The 18,424-nt window shown below is 31.7% G+C and overlaps 1 protein-coding gene across 14 annotated transcripts in view; it reads left to right on the top strand.

Moving 5' to 3' along the window:
* LOC148611703 (thrombospondin type-1 domain-containing protein 7B-like) overlaps positions 1–18,424 on the top strand; it is a 173,022-nt gene that overhangs the window by 86,498 nt on the left and 68,100 nt on the right. For 10 of the 14 annotated variants that reach the window (XM_088592523.1, XM_088592522.1, XM_088592506.1 and 7 more), the window contains one exon: positions 8,458–8,546. The exons of 2 other annotated variants lie outside the window; for them this stretch is intronic. The gene's annotated coding sequence lies outside the window, so the exon portion shown is untranslated. Of the gene's footprint in view, positions 1–1,302; positions 1,408–8,457; positions 8,547–11,657; positions 11,831–18,424 lie in introns of those variants that run through there. 2 more of the 14 variants (XM_088592516.1, XM_088592518.1) reach the window with 2 other exon arrangements.

Raw genomic sequence — 18,424 nt, 5'->3', positions numbered from 1 at the left:
CTCAAAAACATTTAGATACTTTGCAAAAGCATCTAGATGCTTCGCACAACTGTGAAGATACTTCTCACAAGCATCTAGATGCTTTTCACAACTATCTAGATACTTCTCACAAGCATCTAGATGCTTCGAACAACTATCTAGATACTTCTCACAAGCATCTAGATACTTTTTAGTATCTAGATAGAAAATTACATTTAGATGAAAATAACGCTATTTTGACATGAACGGCCACTCATAGGAGAGTGTAATCATGGAAACCAAGGTTATAGCAGTAATCAAAAGAATGCAATCCAGGGACAAGGACCCGACATGGAAAATATACATACACAACAAAGAACATAAAGTAACTAAAATCATACATGTATTTTGATGTAGTTGACGCTGTTGGAACAGTTTGATGTAGTTGACACTGCTGGAACATTCTGACATTGTTGACACTTTTTGGAATATTTTGACATAGTTGACACTTTTGCAACATTTTGACAAGGTTTACATTTTTGGAACATTTTGACATTGTTGACACTTTTGTAACATTTTGGCATAGTTGACATTGCTGGAACAGTTTGATGTAGTTGACACTGCTGGAACATTCTGACATTGTTGACACTTTTGGAACATTTTGACATAGTTTACACTTTTGTAACATTTTAGCATAGTTGACACTGCTGGAACAGTCTGATGTAGTTGACATTGCTGGAACATTTTGACAGAGTTGATTCTTTTGGAACATTTTGATAAGGTTGACACTTTTGGGACATTTTGGCATAGTTGACACTGTTGGACCATTTTGACATAGTTGACTTTGCCGGAACATTTTGGCATAGTTGTCACTGTTGGAACATTTTGACAAGGTTGACACTTTTGGAAAATTTTTGCATAGTTGACACTGTTGGAACATTTTGACATAGTTTACACTTTTAGAACATTTTGGTGTAGTTGACACTGCTGGAACATTTTGACATAGTTGACTAAGTTGGAAAATTTTGGTGTAGTTGACACTGTTGGGACATTCTGACATAGTTGGCAGTTTTGGAACATTTTAACACAGTTGACAGTTTGACAAAGTTGACATTGTATGAACACTTTGGCATAATTGACCCTGTCACAATGTTTCAAAAGATTTCATTTAAGGCTCTTTCTTTTAGTTGGAATGATTACCATATCATTGTCAAGGCCAAATACTAATTCAAAGTACAAAATAATGTTATATATCATGCCTGATTTTACTCTTTAGAATGTTTATGTTTTGAAATACTTCAATTTATCATATTATTATAAAATATTATTGGTTTCTAGTTGTCAGATTAAAGAACTCCAGTCTAACCAACTTAGAGGAGATGATTTTGAGATTGAATACATTTTGATGAGTTTGAAACACTTGCTTTTCCAACTGCTGAACACATTAGTGTTTGTATTACATAACCTAGAAATTCTCTGCTACTTATAATTGGCACAAAATGCTGAGGCTTTTATCAAGAAAACATGTAGTTATATAAGTTAACATGTAGTTATTAATGCAGAAAAACTGGCAAGGTTTTTGGTGTGTGTTGATTAAAAGCTCATAAGAGCACAAGTTATGTGTGTTTTTAGACAAAAAACGATGTTCTTTGAAGAATTTCAAACAGAAACTATTGTAATCCTGGAGTGTTTACCTATTTAGTTCTTGGAATTGCGGCTCCAAATCCACTGAAATTGTAGAGATCCATTATTTCTAATTCTGGTAATTTTAATGGTATTTTCATTTTTTAATATGTTCTGACCTAGCTTTAAGTATCTGTGAACTTTCTTTAAGTGGATATCTTATTTTGTCTATATGATGTATGTTGAGGTGTTCCATGGAGAGAATTGGATGTATTATTGAGTGAATTTTAAGTAAAATTGAGTTCATTTTTGAACTAACATTAAAGGGGAATTGTTGAGGCCTTATAAAAGTAGTTTAAACCCACTACAGATTTCAGGCATCTGCCAACAATGACAGGAGATGTTTTGGTTCACTATGTGTCTTATATGGGTCATTATGTAACTTTTAAGTTCGATTTTGGGAGAATTGATATCATTCAGTTACCATGGATTTTATTACTTTTGTTGCCTGAGGGCCTTCTTGAGCCTCCTTATTTAAAGGTGTTTACACTTATTAAATACTTTTTGATGATCTTTGAGAGTATTTACTATTTTGTATTAATTTTATATGCTGGTGCATTTGTTACATTTCACCATATCTATTTTTTTTCTATTACCTCAATTACAGCTCATACAATGCTAATATTCAGTTGATTGAGTTTGCCTTTCCTTGATTAAATAACAATCACCTGATGAACATCTAACTTTAGTAAATTCACAAATTCTGCATTTTCTGTGTTGTATACAAGATTTTTGCTCAATCTAATCTCTTCCCATAGGCCTATCTGGAATATACACAGACCTCTAGCATTCAGGTCAAGTTAGAATATTGTTCAAAACTAATTTTTCTGACACTGCTCTGTATAACACGATTTTCCATAAAGTCATTATAGCATCAGTTGCCAAGATGCAGATCTCTATTGATTCCTACAATGCATATCATTGTTGTCTTGTTTCGTACAATTTTCTACTCTTTCATTACAACACTTCACATTGTAGTGTAAGAAGAGACAATTGATGATCATGAATGTTTTAAGTTTTCTGATTCATCTCTCCTGTTCATGGTTCATAGGCTGTCAATTGATGAAGTGAAGAGGAACCATTAATAACAATGTGTTATAACATTAGATGATGGTCATAGTAAGTTCTCTTGGGATGGTCCTGCATATATGCATGTCTGAGTGTCTGGTGGTGAAATGTAAAATCAGTCAACTGAGTTATTTCTTTGATTACATCCGATTGATACTCAATTGATACTCATAGTTGTTAAGAGGACACTTGGGTGTCTGGTAATAGAGATGAATTTGTCAAGAGCTCATATTTGTTGATTTGAACTACTGACATAGATCATATCTAACATCTTCTTGTCTTTTATATTTTATATATTTTCATAAAATCATCAGTATATCTACTCTCTTATTTTGACTACTGATTACTGATCAAAGAAGACGGGTTATACTGTTTTAGCTCTGTCTGTCATTCCATCCTTATATCATTCCATTCTTCTGTTATTTTGTCCATAACCGGAACTTTTGTAACATTTTACACAGGAACTCCTGATCACAGCTACTTGATATTTGGTATGAAGCTTCAGCTAGTGGTCCTTAACCGTACTTACAAATTTCGATCCTGTCAGACAACTGCTTCCTGTTTATTGACTTTAGAAAGAATACATTTTGGGGGAAAACAGGGGTATACTCCATGAGTAGTAGTTCACAGATCCTCACTTAGCCCAGCTGCAATACTGTACTACCTTTTTTGTATTGCAATATACCAAAAAAACATTAACAGTAATGGAAGCAGGTCCGGGTTAAGTGCTTGTTTTAACCCACCATTCCATGTGAAATGCCTTTTCCAAGTCAGATCTATTGCAAATGTGTCTTCCAGTTTTGCCTATATGTTACATATGGACTTTTCTTTTGACTTTGGCTATGTAAGTTTGTCTATCAGTTTGGTAATTTTGCTATTACCCTTTATGCTAATAAATACTTTTTGATTGATATTTTGCTCAAATCAGTAGCTTGTTTTGCTTCGATATTTCAAAAGGTAATCAAGGGAACATTTCAAAAGGTATTAGCCATTTAATCAAGGGAACATTTCAAAAGGTATTGGTCATCCAATCTAGGGAACATTTCAAAAGGTATTGGTCATTCAATCAAGGGAAGACCAACTCAGATCAGTCCCTAACTATATTACTTGCTGTTAATGTGGACTGCCCCCTAAATCATTCCTTTTTCTGTCAATGTGATGAAACGTGAATTCCTTTCTGTAATATATTGCAGTGGCTTGCTCTTACTTCTTACTATCAATACTTGGCTGCTATTATGAGTGTTGTTTACTAATTTGTTATACATTTACTTATATTGGTGAGCCTAGATATTTAGAGCCTGCTAGCTGTCACTGCCAGATATGACACAAACCTACCCTTCTTTAGGCTACTTATTTTTGGCTACATGTCAATTGTCTGCTAGTAAACTATCTAAGATTGAATTCTTGGTTTTATTAAGCAATGCATTCAAACATCATGACATGTAACATGCCATGGAAATTATGGCCTTGAAATCAATGCTGATAGGCATGGAAGAGAGTAAAAGCTTTGGCATGAAATATTTTACTCTTTGTTTTAATCTATGTTTACAAGCTCTTTCTGATGAAGGTATCATGGTCAACCCTTTTCTTTCCATTTGTCTACTCTTTTAGTAATAATGAAGAATTTTTTTAAAGTTTTATAAAAAATGTACTGGTAGAAAGTTCAATTAGGTGTTTTAGGTTACAGACCACCAATTCAACCAATGAGCATTTGGAACGTACGCAAAAATAGTCCTACACAGAAATTATCCCTGTTCCTCATGGTGCTGTGAAAAAAGTTCTCATCTTATTTTAAAAATTTAAACAGTTTCTGAAAGGAAAAACATTTCTTTACATTTTATAGGTGCATTTTGCTTCTTGTGATGTGAAGCCTAATCTCCATAATGATTTCTAAATATACCCCTATCTTGTGAAAACACTGGGATTTCCCATGCTATTTATAGACACTTCACTTCCGGTGACCAGTACTGCACTGCAAGTCTGCTAACCCTACATGCCATTCTGAGGATTGAAAGCTGACATATGTAGAATCATGCTGATATATAGTCCTCTGCAGGTTAAAGTTAAGGTAAAGTCCAGAGAAGCCATTGAATATTGTGAAATTTGCATAGAAGCCTATGGGAAGTGGAATTAGTGGTTTCTAGCCTTTATTACTGTCCTTTTTGTTATAGTAAAGATCTTAGACTTAAGAGGAAAGGCCCAGTGTGCTGCTTTTTACTATTAAATGCAGCTATGACAATTACTTTTCATGAAAATTTTGTTGATTTTATTGTGAGATTAGTGTCTCAGGATTTTGACCTGTTACATCCTCATCCTATGTACTTTATTGGAGAATTCACTGTACTATTGGATGGTTCTTAGTAAAAACTATAAATTAATTTATTGTGAAATGATTTGTTTTGTCTGGAAATGTTCTTTTTAGCATGCCATAAAAGGTTATCAATATTAATTAAAGCCAGGCATTGTCATATTTGTTTACGCTTCAATTTGTTCTAATGTGTTTGGTTTTAATATCACTTGATGCATGTGATTCACAATGCATTTTACTAAATTATTATCTTTTTTATTGGATTCAACATGCCATAGACCTTATAGAAGAAATTTAATGGTTTTTATATAAGCAGACAGTATAAGATTTGAAAAAAAATTATTTTAAAACAGAAAAAAAACAAATTGATAAAATTTCAAAAAGATGTCATCAGTGCATCTTCCAATCTTTTTTGTAAAAAGGCATGTGTTTCAAATGTTGCATTTATTATAAGACAAGTTTGCACTAAAATAATTGAAGTTGTTATAGCTCAAACAATGGTAATGTTCTAGGTATAGAGTTGGTTTTCCTTTGATCCTAATAAACTGCCCTTGGACTTGACAAGGAGATTTACTATCATGTTTATGGAATGATTAATGTTTAAATCTCCATGTTAATTGTCCAGCTACCTGTGTCAGGTAGTTACTCAGGTGATTGACATTTAATGAAGCAAATGCCAATCCACTGAACATCATCATTGTTCTCACTGTAATAGTTAACAAAAAAAAGAATCAACAGTTTCAGCTCTTGCAGTTTTTATCACCTCTGTACAAGTTAAATGGGGAGGGTATATTATAATAATCCTCATATCCAATACACCATTTGTTTGATATTTGAAGAACTGTTCTACCAACAGAATTTGGACCATAATGGTTAATACAAAAGTACCAATCGTATAATGTTGTACTGCTGTCCAAGGAGTAACCTATCATCAGCAGCATTAAAATCAAATACAAAGGAAGATCTAAATCCCCCAAAATTGTAAATGTTTTTTGTAAACACTTGATTTTGAGGAATGTACTTTCTGACTTAGTCCATAGTTTACTTATAGAAAATTCAGAATAATGCAGAATGCAGGGATATCTTTGGTCACCAGACCAAATTATCTATATTTTCTGCAGGAAGAAAAGGCACTGTTTTCAAAGTATTTAGAAAACTACTGGAAATATGATTTAAGTCACCTTAGGGAGTTTCTATAGGTATTTGATAATTTCAATGCTTAAAACTTGATGTGTCTGACCATGATACTCTGGAAAATGTCATCACTCAAACTGTCTTAAATTAGTTTAGTTTTTTGGGGTAAGTTCTTTGCTCAATAATGGAGTGTTTTAATGATTAATCAAAGATAGACACTGTCATATTCATTTAACCATCATAGTATCTGTTGGTGTTTACATTGCCATATGATGAAGTGTTTTATCAATTTTTTTCTGTTTAATGATTCTCTAAGGGCTTTTAATGAGTATTTTTTTATCAGATAGAATATTTATTTGAATAACTCACTGACTGGTTTTTGTTACTTTTTTCACAGTTTAATGTCATTGCACATTAGATGTAAGACTGGTCAGGAATTATGAACTATCATTAAGGGCATGAATTTTGACACATAGTAGTCTGGAATTTGATGTATGACTTTAATATTTTCTATTGAAGTCAGGATAGGAAAAAAACGAAAGTGCATTTCTTAGATCTATAAACTGTATTGCCCTTAGTATATGGCCTTTTTGTTTTTGGCATCTTTCCTTCAATTTTAGTGATAGGTTTAGGAATTATGAAGAATGACAGACAGGTTGAGATGATCAACTCTGAATATAATTACAAATAAATATGTATATGTTTCATTTATCCAATATATTTTTTTTATGAAATTGGGCCATTTATCTTCTTTGGCCTAAGTTATGTTGTATTACCATGCATCTCCCTTCTGTGTGCGTCTGTCTGTCCTTCTGCCTGCGGTCTAGCTTTCTCAATAATGCAAAGGATTTTGATGAAACTTTGTTTTAGATTGTATGCATCTAGATTTGCATGGCAGATTTAACAAACTGTCACATGCTTGTAAGTGGAGATAACTCTACCTAAGGGTTGTCAGGTTATCATCTCTCGGTCAAATGGCCATCACACCCCTCTGTGATGTCTGAGTTGTACTAAAACCGCAAATATATATGAATATTGTTTACATGTAATGTAAATTGTCTTCACACTGTCATTTAGCAGAAAAGCTTAAAATATTGATTCAGTACCACTTATTCAAAACCAGTTTGTGAAATCATCATGCCATTGACACTGGTTTTGATATCTTTATTTTACAAGCAGCACATTAAGAAAGTTTTTGTCATGGGAATTCATAGAACAATCTTCAAAATACCTATTTTAAAACAAAAATTAGTTTTGATTAAAAGTAATGATACCTTAGAAATGGTAAACAAAGCTTGCATGTACAAGTCTAAGTTGAGGCAGGTTGGGGAAATTTGTCCTGCTTACAGTTGTTGCTCCATTAGGGAATGACGTTTTAGTGGTTATGATCCATCCACGTCACTTGCCAAAAAGGAATCCTTGAAATTCTATAATGACTATTCTTAAACATTAATCACTGAGTAACAGTAAAAAAGAAACATATATTATTTGTAAATTAGATGTGAATTAGCCCTGTCAGATTTTAAATCATAACAGAATTCAATCCAAAAATTGTAATTAAACAAAAACTTTTATCTGGTGAAGATAGTGTTTGTACCAGTTGTATAATCTGGTATCAAAATTAACTTCCTTAGTATAGGCCCACATTAAAATGATGTTTTAAAAACCTGTTAATTTGGTGCAAGTATTTTGTTAGCTGATACTGAAGGTAGATTTAAGCTGTTGTTTGCCACTGGTTTTTAAGATGGGATGGTGTTTACCAGTTCAGGCTTCTCTAATGTTGAGCTATATCGGTCAATTAATATTACTTAGGATATAGATTTATCTATGTACAATACAGTACTATTGGATTTTGAAAGTAGTTTTATGAAAATAAGTGAAAATATAATTTGTAAAACTTACCCCTACTAATGGGGTTTATTATACTGTCATGGCTAAGAGGGGTAGTTAGTTTTTCTTGTCTTACCTGACACCTTAGCCATGCCAGCATAACTAATCCCCTTAGTGAGGGTTATAATTTTACAAATTATTTTTTAGTCATTTTCTAAATTTGAAAATAATTTCCAATTTAAGTGTAACCTTATTAGATATGATAAAAGCTATTAATCATTAACAGCCCAGTAGGCTGATATGGTTAAAATCTGTACCAAACACAAAATGATTAATGAAGAGATTCCTATATTTACATGTATTGGTCAATAGTAGTCAAGGACACTAAAATGAGACAGGAATAAAGTTCTGTATTAAAGTAGTTATCTGTGGGTATGGCTTTATTTTACACTTTCTTCTTTTGCTATTTCAAATAGGTGTGTTAGAGATATAAGAGAGAAAATTTGGTGTAGAGAAGTAAAATTTTCCTTGGTCATTCCATAAATCTATACCTTACATGGGAAAAGTAAGTATTTTTATTGGATATAAGGGAAATGTTATTTAACTTTGCCTTAGTAATTAGGCTGCACATTATTGCCAGAGTTTGTTTATAAGGATATTCAATGTTTGGGGTGGAAAGTCAGTAAATATCTGAGTTATAGTTAAGTTCTTTTGTAACTCACTTTCTCATTTGATGAACTAGATAAAAGAAGAAGAGGAAGAAGAAAAATTGACTTTACATTGACTGAATCACAGTTTGATAATCTTTGGAACATTAATAGCACTGAATTTTGTCCCATGTAAACTTTTGCATTGTTTTTTGTAGTAATTTAAACCATAAGTGCATTTTTTACATGTTGCTTTTAAATTTCAATCAGATATAGTAGATTCCTGATAGGGTTATAGAGTAGTCACAAGAATTACCAGTAGTCATTTTTTCTTGGTATTTCAAGCATTTGATAAATCTTAAAGTATTTGAACAGATGCAGTAATGTGTAATAATTCAACAACAACAAAAACTTGCTGTTTACAAACATGAAATATGCTGAGTTAAAGTAAGTCTAGACTTAATGATTTTCTACCCTGAGCACTGATAGAACTTCGCCAAATCATAATGACCTGTGGAAAAGGGTTTTTATTCTTGATAAATATTTCAATTATATGTTTTAATGATCTAGATTGATGTATTAGTTTTGTATATTTATTATCCCAGTGTATGCATCGGTAACATCTTGTGTCAGGATTGACTCGCTGTGGGCTTGCCTCTCCATTTCAATTTTGTTCAGTCTGAATGCATGTTTGTATCTATTTAGATATTAATTTGTTATTTTAATATGCTTTTTATTTAAAAAAAAAGGACTTGATAGTTTGTTGTCCTATATTGTTGTATTAGTTTTATTATATTTTGGTGTAATTTTCTTCTATATAGAGGTATTATTCGAAATTGATGAGAAGAGATAAACATTGCCATTAATACAAAGCATTTAATTGTTGATTTTATGATATGTTTGCAGTTTGTATAATATGCTGATAAAATTAATTTGCTTTTTTATAAAGAATATCATTATTGAGATGTATTGAAATTGAGGGTTAATGCAGATAATGTCTTGATAGAATATAAAAGCCATTTGATTCCCAACATATGTCTTGCAAACCTGACTGGACAATTGTAGTTACAGCCAATAATATAGTTAACTTCAGGGAATAGAGCTGGTCGATGAATTGTATTAGGTAGTTAAGTAGACAACTAACGAAGGGATTTTACCTTCATTTTAAACTAAGTTTGATTGAAAGTTAAAATCTCTTTGTCAATTGTCCAGTCAACTACCTAAGGAAGTTCATCAGGTATTGGTCAGTCAATCAAGGGAGGACCAACTCTATCCTGTGAAGTGAACTATTTAACTTGCTGTATTTCAGCTCTGAACCTTCTGAAGTTCTATACTATAATTAAGCTCAGAAACTCATGAAATGAACCACCTACTGAAATCAACAAGGGTATCATGTTTTTACTTTTTACATCACATGATGCTGTAGCTGAATTTAGAACTTGGGTGTCAATGGCGTCATCATACCCTCTAATAGGTATTGAAGTTTGCTGCACCACATCTTGTTCCAATTACAAACCAAAGTATATTATTGCAGAGAGATGTTATTAACGACCTATCTTCTTACTTTCTGTTAATGATTTTGATCATAGACTATGTTCTATGATCTAACGAATCTTGCTCTTTACGACTGTTTTAAGTAATGTTTTGTAAGCATCTTAATTGATCATCAACACAATTTTGCCATTTTATCTCCACGTTCACATTATTGTGAATTCAACAAATGCAGATTAGCCTTGTCTTTGTGATGCCATTGTGTCTATCTTTTTGAAATGTGTGTAGTTATAATTTGTTTTATATCTTTAGCAAATTTTATGAATACATGAACAGAAGAGGAATTTTTTACGTCTGTCTATCTGTTTAAATCTTGCAAAACCTACCTAGTTGAATACAAAATAAAATTGTGTAGTTAAAATCAACACATCAATACCCAAATATACATCAATGTATCAATTAGTACCTGATCATTGGAATTCATGTAGTAGAACTTTTGGTCAAGGACCAATGAATTAGTACCTGATCATTGGAATACATGTAGTAGAACTTTTGGTCAAGGACCAATGAATTAGTACCTGATCATTGGAATACATGTAGTAGAACTTTTGGTCAAGGACCAATGAATTAGTACCTGATCATTGGAATACATGTAGTAGATCTTTTGGTCAAGGGCCAGTAAATTTGTTAGTTTTTTTATCTGATTCTTTTGTAGCTTTATATAGCTTCACTTTAAGCACTTGCTTTGTGATACTCATGTAAAATCTCTTTTGACCTTTTTCAATCACTCAAGTAATACTTCTGCTTTGATGTCACAGAACTCTTAGTTTTGGAATATTTTACTTTCTGTATAATGTTTTTCCTTGAAAGAACAGTTTAAAACTGCTAAGTTTCAAAGGAGCCAGAGCCCAATGTTAAAACATCTAAGACTGATATTCTCTTCCAGGTCAGTAAACTACATGTATGTAGTCTTACATAGGTTTCAATGATCTCCTATTTCCTTTTTATACTTTAGACAAAACTCAGTCTTTGTGATTACATTAGTAATTAAAATACAATTACAACTACTTAAATTCCTTTCAAGTGTTAATCACTTGTTAACCTTTTAAAATGAGACAATTAACAAAGGAAAAGGATTGGGCTTTTGATAACCTGTTAACTTTTAGGATAATTCTAATTTCTGATAAAAAGATTTTCACCATCAAACAGAGTAAAGTTGGAAAAGTCGAGATATTGGTCACTTTAGACCTAATTCCAAAGAAAAATAACTCATTCATTGACCTCTATTGTGTAAGGGTTAACCCACTCAAATATGCCATTAAAAGTGGTCTCCAAGTTTTTAATTATGGATAATTAAAGCGAAATCAGAACTTGGCAGAAATTACTCAGCTTTAATTATTAGCTATGCCAGTGTGTTTTGACAAGGTAAGTCCTTGTGAAAACATTAGAAACCTTTTACAAATAAAACATAACTCTAGGATTAGGAAGTATTCTGTTGATGTTTTCTTTCTCTGATTAAACTGGCTGTTAGTATTATATAAACGAGGACTTAGATGATAATATGCCTAGGATGTAAGGTTTCACTAATTAATTTTCTGGGATTACAAAAATATGCTCTAGTTTTTGTGTTACATTTTATATAAACTTTTGATCAAAGGAACAGTGATGTTTTTCTCCTGTTTTTTGTTTATGTAATGATGTAAGTTTTGAGGTAAGCAAAATTAAGAAAAATAGTTTCTGATTTATCAGTGTAAAATTAAATTAATATTTATTGTTTTTTAATTACTCTTGGGTGTTGATTTTTATACCATACAAATGTTATACATTAAATGGTCGTCTTCATTTTCTGGCATTTTTATGTAATTGCACCGATTTCATTTATTAAGGGTGAGTGCAGTATAAAATTCTGGTAATGAATCAAAGCATATTTCCATAATGCATATTTTTTTTAATGTGTCATCAGATTGATATTATAATGGTCTTTAATAGAAATTTTTCTCGTGATGCAAGTATTTCATTATAAATGGTTATTTTACTGGGTTTCATCAAGTTGAATTATGATATTGTTTAACCTACATGTAAATACATAAATATTGTCTGTTTCTACTTTTCTGTTTCTATGGAATTTGAAAGGTATAGAAAGCAGAAAAAGGGGGAAGTCTATTTTGTCATATCATAGCAGTTCTACTACCATAATATGCCATTTCCCTATGATTTAAATTTTAGAAAGATTTGTAGTACAGAAGTTTTTGAAAAGTTGACTGCAAAATTGAAAAAAGAATTATTTAGTGTGTAAAACAATTTTCTGGTTAGGTGGGAAAGAATAAAAAGTGTTTGGCCAAAAAATTACAATGTAAGTACATGTACAAAAGAATATGTTTTACCTGACCTCCTGAAGAAAAGCTCTCCTCAGATGTGACTTGAATCATGCTTTGACAAGCTCCAAACAGTGGCAGACATTAATTTCCTCTCTAACTAACAACTGCAAACTGGTCTATCAAGGAAGCATGGATATTTGACAATTGGATAATGTAGCAGAAACAATTTCTGGAAGGGCTGTCTGCAACTTGAATGTCAGATACTATTTGGAGCTTAGACAACAATATTTTAATAGCAAGGTGGGTAGGTTGGGATTTAAATACATATATATATAATTCAATTTCAGAAGTAACACAGTTTTTGTTTGAATAAAAAATTTCATCCATCATCTCATAGATTAACCCGAATAATCCAGTCGTTATGTATTACGTTCCCTACCGTCACTCCATTAACCTCAAGAGTGAAGTGAAACGGATACAGAGAGGGACTGGATTATTTGGACCATAGACCAAATTTTGTAAAGAATGTGTTATTTTTCGTTCTATTTGAAATAACCTCAATGTCAGTGATGCACACTTGATAATAACTTGCTATGCAGGTTATTTAGTGTGTACCACATGATTGAGGTTATTTCTTCATAGACTGAAAAAAATATAACAGTCATTCCTTAAATATATCATTTCAAATTTAAACCAAAACTTCATTACTTTGCAAAAGAACAGAAAAAAATTCCCCCATTTCTTAACAATGTAGTTTTTCAAAAAAAAATTTTCACTCTGGCTGCTGCTGAAAAAAAGATTATTTGTACTTTTCTAAAAATCCAAGCCCTCCCTGCTCACAAAAAAATAGTTTGTGCCTAAATCTTCAAGGCTTGTGAAAATAATCAGCTGACATAATGATCAGAAGTTTTGTTTCTAGTTCTTGTTTTTCCATACATAACTAGTAATGGGGTATAATGTTTTTGCCCTGTCACTTGTCCGTCCGTCCGTCTGTTCTTGTGTCATTTTACTGTGCATACAAATCATAACATGTTATCGCCTTGATAGCGCATCAATTTTTTTTTATTGATTTCCTTCAAACTTTTTTGTATGGTAAGTAGAAATAAAAACTTGGATGGAATTTATTTTCATCATTATCGGTCAAAGAGAGATCCCTTTTTTTTGGGGGGGAGTGGGACTTAATTTGAAAATTACAGATTTAGTCTTTTCATTTAGATAGCGCCTACATTTTTTGAGTGGTTTCTTTCAAACTTAGATAAAAAGTTAGTAATAAAATCTTGGATGGTATTATTTTTTGCCAGAATGTTTCTGCATTTAGCAGAAATAAAGTATAAAGTAAGGTTTAGCAGAAATAAGTATAGGGCAATATTATGAGAGTGCTCACAAATCTAGGTTTTGACACACGGCTCTATGTTAAAAAAACAACTGCAATGCATACCAGAGTTTTTAGGTTCTATTAATCAGTTTGAAAAAATCCAGTGTAAACTCCCTGTAGCTTTTTCAAGTGCTTGTTACTCCAAGGAACATGATTATGAGTTGAGTATATAATTAACTGCTTAGTATATATAATCCTGGCTACAAGTTAATTAATTTTTTGTTTAAAAAACAAATGCTTTGATTTTGTTGTAAATTAGATTATTAAAACCTGTCACATGCATTTTTTCCCTTCAACATGGTTACTGAGCCAATAATTGTATAAATACCAAAAGCCCAATGTATAGACTACTGCTCTAATAAAAAAAACATATTTGCCATATCATTTTTAATATAATAGTATTTTTTTGAAATGTTCAATATTAAGCTGGCAAACTCTTTGAAAAGCAGAATTTTCTAGTATACATTAGGAAAAAACTCACATGTAAGAGTAATTTTTGCTATTTTTGGTCATATATTCATTTAGAAGGTCTTGTTGTCATGGTAACTTAAAATAATATTGTCAGAAAATCCTTTTCTGATGAACCTTTCTATAGCAAGTAACATTTGAGCAAAATATTATCAGCTATCTTGTTCCTGACTAATAGTTATATTGGCAGGGTGTTTTAAGTTTTTATAGAAAAAATATTATTGTTTTAATATATTTTCTAAGGATGGATTTGCCATTAAAGTTTTAGAAGTTGATGATTTGCATGACTTTTACATAAACTTTAACAGAATAGATTTTATGTGGATCACATAAGAAAACCATAATGTGTCTGTTTTCTTTATTTGCCATTTGAGAACGTTATATATATATTAATTGATTTTTTTTTCTCTAGATGGACAACAGTGTTTTCATACCATTTATAGGTAGACAGATTTGATTCTGTACAAATGTCCACAATTCCCAAGCTAAATCTCTATATTTATCTGTGTCACTTGAAGAAATGGTTTTGCCACATTTCCAATAATTAACGCTGGGGGTGTTGATGACTGAGTTTTTGTTGTTTAATGAGATTTATCACACAAAATGTCCATTGTCTGGTAGCTATCAAAATGTCTCTAATTATAGGGCTAAATTTTTTATTGTTTTCATAAGACAGCTGAAGTTATTCTTTTTTAGTGGGAAAATTGATGTATAAGTTTTGTCATGTGATATTGAAACAAGGAATATTGATACAGTCACTGACCATACTGTATCCCTGCAACTAATTGATGGATCAGTGACTGATTATTGACTGATTGCTGATCAGTAATCAGTGACTGATTATTGACTGATTGCTGATCAGTAATCAATGACTTATCTGACCAGGGTTTTCTTATGTAACAGATTTTAATATCAGGATTTTCATTAAATGGAATGAATCTAATTTATAGTGCTATTGTATTATACTATGGATTTGAAATATTAAACTCACATTTTGTTCTGTGAAAGTTTTATTGTTCATGGGGTACCAATTTTCATGGTTTTTGTGGGTTTGGTAAAACACAAAATTTGGTTCCCAAGGAAAAGGAATTTTTCTATTCATTTTTTTGAAAGAGTTTCAAATCCTTGGATTCAAGAATCCACAAACTGATATTTTCCCCTAAAGCACAAAAATTGGTACCCATGAATAAAAGTAACTTCACAGTATTTTATTTGAAAAAAGCAAATGTTACAGAAAAGTAATTGAATGTATCATTTTGTGAATTTGTGCAAAATAGGAAAACCATTCTGAAAATTTATAAGCTGATTGGCTGAGTCACATGGTGTAATATAGAAACAATCACTGGTTTTACAGATCGGTTTGACAGATCAATGACTGAAATGCAACTGATCAATATTCAACAGCAGATCACAATTACAGTCGCATGGATCAGTTATGGGTCCCAGTTTTACAGTCGCATGGATCAGTTATGGGTCCCAGTTTCACAGTCGCATGGATCAGTTATGGGTCCCAGTTTCACAAAGAATCTCTCAAATTGAGACTTTCCTCAAATTCTTCATCAACTTTGACCAATCAAATCACTTTAAATTGAAGATTTGAGGAAAATCTCAATTTAAGAGTTTTTTTATGAAATCCATGCACAGGTCTGGAACTGAAAATACCCAGATGGCACAAACCTACCAATAGAACTGAACAAATAGATCAGCCTCAAGTAGCTGCACTATTCAACAGCTTTCCCCTTTTTGCCTTGATTTGCCCTAATTAACTCTATGTAATAAAGGATTACAAAGAAGATTTCCTGTTTAGAATAGAAATATTGAAACCTAACAAGAATTTCAATGCTGCAAGAATTACTATAAATTCATCAACTTGAATGAAGGATTTTTCATTTACAATACTTAGAACAAGTTGCTATCAATGAAGTTTTAGCCTTAACAATGAACAGTGCCTTCAGCACTTTGATTTTCTATCTGACGTGTATTAATGAAGTCTTACATGGTATGGTTAGATTTGTCAATAGTATTACATCTGTAGATGACAAGATTCAAGGAAAGGTTAATTTTTGCTTCATTTGGTTACAGTGACCTTTTTCTTTGGCCATAAATAAGAATTAATGATGCTCAAAGTACATTGATATATGGGTGAATACTTATACTCATTATAATTCTACTGTTGTACTTTTATGTTCTAAATGATACTTGGAGAAATGTTTAATATTGAAAAAACAACTCGCTAATAACTAAACAGTCTTAAGTTTAAAGTTAAAAGGTTAAAGTGCACCAAAGTTCAATCATGTATATTCAAACTGTATTTCTACACAATGCTTTGTATCATAAAGGACAGATCTAGTTGTAGATAATAGTTCAGGTATCTTTTCCACTTTGAAATATTAAAATACAGATGTAATCACCAGATCGTCTTTCAATAGGTAAAATGAATTTATTCAAAACATTTGGAGTCAGTTACTTTTGTAACTATGCACTATAGGTAAAGCAGGAAGGTTTTTAGATGCCTAATTTTTGTTATATTTTTCTTAAATGTATACTGTCAACGTATTTAATTTTCACAGTCTTCTAATTTTCCCTATTTCCACTGTGGACTGGTAACCAGGATATATAGTTCCTGCAAAATCATTTTTTTTAAATTACATACTGCCCCTTTCTTTTTTGACCAATCAGCACTTGAGAACTTAATTCTCTCTAGAGACGAGAGCTATTTTTCTCACACTGGTCAGGGGATGTGAAAATCGATTAAAAATAAGAGAAAACTTTCAGAATTTTTGGGGGGTTTTATGTTTTTGTGTTTGGGTATTTTTTGTGAGAAAAAAAAACTGCCTTAAATTTATTTACCATGTTAGCAGAATTCTGCTGGACATTGTGAGATAAATCTGTAAAATATGCATTTCTATAAAGTTGAAGGTAAAAAAAAGTTTATATAATTATTACAAAGACTATTGGCTTTTATTGTTTTTGTATGGTACCCTGTGGCATTTTTATTTTCTAGCTAGTGTCAGTTGATTAATCCTTATATGATGTATAACTAGATTTGTCAGTGAAATGCCTTCACATAGTGACAACTAATTTGGATAAAGCTAGGATTGAATCAGCCCGTCATAGTGACACATCAATGGTTTGTTTATAACGCAATGAAATAAAATCAGCAGAATTCAGTGGAAGAATTAATTTACTGGGATTAACCTGATTACTTCCTTATTTGTTCCAATGTGTTTTAGGGTTAATATTTGTGTCATCAACTTAAGGGCATTACTCTTAGTGTGAAGGTTGTGTGTCAAAGATTAGGAAATAAAAGGCCCATTGCATTGATTTTGGTTAGAATTTTGTGTTGTCATTTGGAAACATAGGTAGATTGAAGATGGCACTGGTTGATTACATGGTGAAAATTGAAAATCACTTGAGTGACCCCCCCCCTCCCATAAGGGCAGCAGCTTCTCTTTTTTAAATTTCAGGATTCACCACTGGGGACTAAAGACCTGGTCCTCAAATAAAGAACATATTGTATCCAAGCTTTTCAATGTTGTCATTTTGAGGGATTAGTAGACTGGTAGCCTTCATAAAAGTTTTACAATCACAGCCTTCAGTAGTGGTATTGGTTTAAAATTGGTAAAAAAAACTGTATAAAATTCATAGTATCAAAAACCACATTTCAGTAGTGTATTTTTTTCTGGAAAAAGTAGGTGTCATCTAAGAAATTGATATTTGCTTCAGGCCTGACATAATATTTGTAGTCTTTTAAATATCAATTTACAATATTCTTATTGGCCAAGATGGAATTTGATTTCCTAAGTTAAGAAGTTGAATGGGAATTTGGTGGCCATTTCATATTTAATTTCAATGAAAAAAGATATTTGGAGTGACTTATCTTATTCTTCTATTAGTAACTTTGCCAAATTGTATCTCTCCTCAGGTTACAAGTTCATAAAAGTCTGAAAACTTCATCAGCAATTGACAGTACTAGAAATCGTTGAGAGTGCTTTTCAATAATCTTACACTCAAATATTTTCTCTTCTCTATGACTCTTATCCCTCCCATTCTATACTTCAGGGAAACCTTAGTGTGTATGTCAAGCCCAATTATGGTCGATCCCAGACATATTAATAACGAGACTAAATATCTCTACTGCTTC

Source organism: Perna viridis, chromosome 7 (assembly GCF_037379345.1).
Source record: "Perna viridis isolate PV_CMFRI_1.1 ecotype Kerala chromosome 7, ASM3737934v1, whole genome shotgun sequence".
Taxonomy (NCBI): Eukaryota; Metazoa; Mollusca; class Bivalvia; order Mytilida; family Mytilidae; genus Perna; species Perna viridis.
This window is presented reverse-complemented; position numbering and strand designations above follow the sequence as displayed.